Source organism: Lontra canadensis, unplaced genomic scaffold, assembly GCF_010015895.1.
Source record: "Lontra canadensis isolate GAN:19392208 unplaced genomic scaffold, GSC_riverotter_1.0 scaffold53, whole genome shotgun sequence".
Lineage (NCBI taxonomy): Eukaryota > Metazoa > Chordata > Mammalia > Carnivora > Mustelidae > Lontra > Lontra canadensis.
Window position 1 is genome coordinate 8,022,653 of NW_022631047.1, and position 6,088 is coordinate 8,028,740.

Sequence of the window (6,088 nt, forward strand, 5' to 3'; positions counted from 1 at the left end):
ACTGGCTGTCCTTAATTTGGAATGTCTTTCGGGGATGTTTGTGTCCCTGTGAGCATCCTTGGGACACAGTGTCTCCCTTTATTGAGACCAAAGTGCAGACATGGTTACTGTTACAGGTTGAATCATGTCTCCTCCCCACCAAAAGATGTGGAAGTCCTAGCTCCCAGTACCTCAGGATGTGACTTTATTTGGAAATATTGTCATTGCAAATGTGATTAGTTAAGATAAGGTCATACTGGAATAGGGTGGGCCCCTAGTCCAATATGACTGGTGTCCTTATAAGCAGACAGCCATGTGAAGACAGAGATAGAGGGTCCACCCTGCGATGACAAAGCAGAGGCTGGAATTGTGTAGCTGTAAGCCAAGGAACACCAAAATGGCCAGCAAACCACTCAAAACTAGGAAGGCAAGAGATCCCCACCCCCACCCCCTGCAGTTTTTAGAGGGAAGATAGCCCTGCCAATGCCTTGATTTCACACTTTTAGACTTCAGAACAGAGACAGTTTCTGCTGTTTTATGCCACCCAATTAGTGGTGCATTGTTATGGCAGGCCTAGGAAACTAATGCTCTAACTGTCCAGGATAATGTTTCACTCGAGCAAATGGAAGGCATGCTTACTGACCACTATAAAAGATTTGGGTTTCCTAAGATCAGAATCCTTCTCCTGAAATGCAACCTATTGCATGAGCAGGCATCCCTCTGGGCCCATCCACACTGACCCTGAGGGAACTGGGGCTCAGGGAACCTACAAAAATGGTCATATTCTGGCTATTGCTGCTGCTGTGAGTAATTGTCGCCCATGGTCTGCCATCATCCGTGAAACTGTGGCAGGCTAACTTGTAAAATCGCAGACCTTGCACAGTTCTAACACAGGTTATTATGGTACAGTGTAAAACTCTCTGCCCACCAAGCAAAGGAACAGTTAGACAATCAGTTTCTTTAACCAGGTCATCATAAACACATACTCATTTCATTGAAAGAGATAGTTCAGATCAATGTTCAAATAAAAGTTCTAATATATACGTTATTTGCTCATTAAACTCTTAGAGCCCCATAGTAACAGAATATTTATATATGGAATATGCTGAGCTAGTATTTAGTAGTACTTAATATTCAATAATACTTTTAAGAAAATAAAATTCATATTAGGATAAAATTCCATGGGAGAGGTAGAACAAAGTTCAAGGAACAAAAAGAGTGATAAAATATTACAAAGCTTGTTAAGAGATTTTTATTTTTTTTTAAAGATTTTATTTATTTATTTGACAGAGAGATCACAAGTAGGCAGAGAGGCAGGCAGAAAGAGAGGAGGAAGCAGGCTCCCTGCTGAGCAGAGAGCCCAAAGTGGGGCTCGATCCCAGGACCCTGAAACCATGACCTGAGCCACCTAGTGGGCTTAATGCACTGAGCCACCCAGGTGCCCCTAAAAGGTTTTTAAATATGGAAAATGGTTGCTATCAAGTTTCTATTGTACTATGATTTCACTGGATATATTTAAAAGAACCCTTAACATTTTCATTTTATCTATTTATTTATTTTTAAAGATTTTATTTATTTGACAGAGAGAGACACAGTGAGAGAAGGAACACAAGCAGGGGGAGTGGGTGAGGGAGAAGGAGGCTTCCAGCTGAGCAGGGAGCCCGATGCGGGGCTCAATCCCAGAACCCTGGGATCATGACTTGAGCCAAAGGCAGATGCTTAACAACTGAGCCATCCAGACGCCCCTAACATTTTCATTTTAAATGTCAATATCTACAATACATGATAAAATGAATCTTTTGAGACTATTTACATAGAGAATGATGGTGATTTCAGATTAAAAAAAAAAAAATCCATCAAGGTATCATGGTTTTTCAAAACCAGTTTGGAAGGCATGCAAGAAAAACAGGTTCAGGGCCTTGCCCTGTAAGCCTGCAGGGTGCCTGGAGTCAGCTCATCTCACTACCAGCCAAGCCAAGCCGGCTCTGTGTGGGTCATGGTCGACAGCTGTATCACCGTCCTTCGCATAGCTGATGCTTGATAGTTGTTACATGAATCAATGTTGGCTACTAGAAAGCAGCCATGCATATCCTCTGTCGGCTGCTGCTTTAGGACTGCTCTAACAGTGGCCTAACCTGGGGTGACTGAGACCCAGGGATGGCTGTGCGGTCAAGGGGTGTCCTGCACCACCGTATGTTGTCACACCAAAAATGAAAAAATGCCACATAAGCTGCTGGATACACACAGCACTCCTTGGCTGTATTTGGCTGATGTGTTGTGGGCTCATGAAGTGACTGGGCTTAACTGTCATCACCCATTCGTGTCCATACTGTTTCCCCTCTATGTATTCCTTTGTCACTGCCTGAAAAAGACTAGTTTTAAAAACAATCGAGATGCATAATTTCAAGTATGGCTTTCCAAAACTGGGTCAGAGACCCCGGGCTATGTCCTGGAGCCCTGAGGCATGGGGAAAAGTGACTAAGTAGAATAGATGAGGAAGGTAGAAACAAAGGGAAGGAGGAAGAGAGGAAGGAGAAAAGCAGAGGAAAATAATCAATAGTAATTAAGAGAGAAGAAAATGAACCAGGAGGAAGAAATAAAGGAAGATCATAACATTTACACAGAAGTGTCTTGTGATAAGGGGAAAAAAATGGCTGCCTTATTTCAAATTGGGGTTAAATTTAAGGCAGAAGGCAGAAATCCTCATATATTCTTAAACATTACTTTTTTTTTTTTTTTAAGATTTTATTTATTTATTTGACAGAGATCACAACTAGGCAGAGAGACCGGCAGAGAGAGAGGGAAGCAGGCTCCCCTCCTAGCAGAGAGCCTGATGCGGGGCATCGATCCCAGGACCCTGGGATCATAACATGAGCCAAAGGTAGAGGTTTTAACCCACTGAGCCACCCAGGCACCCCATTCTTAAACATTTCCTTAAAAATTCCCTAGTATCTCAGGAAGATACAATTCATTATTATTTAAGTTTTTTTTTTTTTTTTTTTAAAGTAAGCTCTACACACCCAGTGTGGGGCTCAAACTCAAAACCCTGAGATAAAGAGTTACATGCTCTACCAACTAAGCCAGCCAGGCACCCCACTTGCCAGTTTTTTAAATTATGAGTTAGGGGATGCCAGGCCGGTATAATGCCAGATATTAGCTATCTTCCAATAAAATACATAACAGTCACACCAAAAAAAAAAAAAAAAAAAAGAAATCTGATCAAACTTTTTTTTTTTTAAGATTTTATTTATTTGTCAGAGAGAGAGAGTACACACAAGCAGGCAGAGAGGCAGGCAGAGAGAGAGGAGGAAGCAGGCTCCCCGCCGAGCAAGGAGCCCGATGCGGGACTCGATCCCAGGACCCCAGGATCATGACCTGAGCCGAAGGCAGCGGCTTAACCAACTGAGCCACCCAGGCGTCCCTCAAACTTTTTTTTTTTTTTTAAGATTCTATTTATTTATTTGACAGACAGAGATCACAAGCAGGCAGAGAGGCAGGCAGAGAGAGGAGGAAGCAGGCTCCCTGCTGAGCAGAGAGCCCGATGCGGGGCTCAATCCCAGGACCCTGGGATCATGACCTGAGCCGAAGGCAGCGGCTTTAACCCACTGAGCCACCCAGGCGCCCCCTGATCAAACTTCTTAATCTAACTTCCAACATAAAAGGAAAAAAAAGAGAGGCGCCTGGGTAGCTCAGTGGGTTAAGCCTCTGCCTTCGGCTCGGGTCCTGGGATGGAGCCCCGCATCGGGCTCTCTGCTCAGCAGCAAGCCTGCTTCCCCCTCTCTTTCTGTGTCTCTGTCTCTGCCTACTCGTGACCTCTGTCAAATAAATAATTTTTTTTTTTAAAAAGGGAAAAAAAAGATAAAAAAGCATGCTCAGTGCTGGCTGAAGGGGTACCATCAGCGAAGTCCTGATTGTAAAAACTTAACAGGTCTGAAATGACATGCATTAAACACTTCAATCAGAAGGCAGAGCGGGTCAGAACACAGCACACAGAAGTGGCCATTGCTCTTTTTAATCAGTCTTCTCTCTCTAGTTCTTACCATAGATGCTTTAAAAATAATGATACAAATAGTGAGAGGATAGGAAAAGACACACCATGTGAACAGTAAGTATAAGTAAGCTGGGTGGTAAAAAAAAAAAAAGCTGGCAAAATGCACTTCAAAGCAAGGAGCAGTAATGGAGATAAAGCAGGAAACTTCATCACAATAACATGGCTGATACGTGAGAAAGAAAAAAAATGTCTCTGGGCCTAAGAAGAGGGCTTTAAAATACAAGATGCAAGAAACTGACAGAAATAAAGGAAGACATCTACCATCACAGAGATTTTAACACACCTCACTTGGGAATTAAAAGAGCAACTGGACCCCCCCCATAAAGAAAAAGAAAAAAATAAGTAAGACTATAGAACTAAAGTGATGCTATCAACCAGCCATAAAAATTTAGGAACAAAGAACCGCAAGGATTCTAAAATAAGGAGAGAGGGAAGGGAGGGTGAGTGGCTTAGGCATCTCTCTGCCTCCTCTTCTAAATTAGTTAAGTACTGTTCAAACACAGTGACGAAGCAAGCACACATATGCCCCAGATCTGAAGAGAAAGACGAGAACAGGAGAGGTGTTGAGTTTAAAGAAAGAATGAGCCATCTTTTATTTATACGGTTTTCAAACCCAAGTAAGCTTGCAAAGCCTTTTTTACATGCATGATGTCATTCCATTCTTACACAGCCTTTGAAAGCAGCAGCCCGCATTTCCTTATTCCCATTTTACAGATGAGAAAGTCAAGCTCAGAGGCTGATAAGCCAAAACACAAGGCAAGTTTGCTGCTAGATCAAAGGGCGGACATTTTCTAATGATTCCTTGAGTGGCTCTGCAGGAGGGCAGTGAGTTACCAACTATTTTCTTTCCTGTAAGTAAATTTTCTATGAGATGGTCCAATACACAGAGAAATAATGTAAAGGGTATCGGCTCCTCAGTTAAGAATCCAGCTATACAGGAGTCCCCCCTGACCTGCGAGGAGTACGCTCAAGGCAGTTGCCTGAAACTGCACAGTACCAAGCTCTAAATATACTATGATCTTTCCTATACTCACATACTTATGATAAAGTGTAATGTGTAAATGAGGCACGGTGAGAAGTGAACAGCAACTAATAATAAAATACAACAGTTATAACACTGTACTGTAATTCCAGTTATGTGAGTGTGGTCTGTCTCTCTCTGAAAATCTCTTACTGTAGGGTACTCTCCCTTCTCGGGATGACATGAGATGACAGCATGCTGACGCAGCGAGATAAAGGGGCGTGAACGACGCAGGCATTGTGATGTAGCGAGACACTATGACTGACCTCCCGATAATTCGTCTGGAGGCAGAACCCCAGCTTTCAGCTTCCAGACAGTGGTGACCGCAGATAACTGAAACCGAGGTAAGCAAAATGGCAGATAAGGGGAGATGACTATATGTTCACACACACCCTAAAATGACGTCATCAGATGCCAGGTTGGACCCAAGGGGACAGAGTTGTGAACGTTCACCCTGCATCCAAAGGGCATCCTGAAAGGAACCCTCCTTGATGGACATGTTGGCAATCTCAGTAAGCGTTGCCCACACTTCCGGTTACACGTAAAAACGCATCAAGTTGTGGTTTAGAAACAATTTCAAAGTAAACAGTCTGCAGATAATATGCGGATTTACTCTTCCATTTAGCAAAATACAGACTTTATGGATCATTTCTTTACTGATTTTAGAGAACAAATCTCAGCATAGAATCACTTTGTTTCTTGGCTTGAACCAAAATATGTTTAAAAATAAATATACATTTCAAATATGTTCTAGACAAGGATTGGTTATTTAAATATTATATACAAGTTTTATTTACAATCTTCTTCCATGTTCCACTGAAGCATATTTCTTTTAGGTACATGGGAGACCACATCCTTAAGGCTAATGGTTTTATCTAGGACAAAAAATAATACATGAACACCAAGGAATACTTTTCACCTTCTTGGCAAAGCGCAAAAGGGAAGAAAAACGATTTGACTTTTTAGTTCCAGTTGTTTTCAATTTTTTTTTTAATTTTTTTTTTTTTAATTTATTTGACAGATCACAAGTAGGCAGA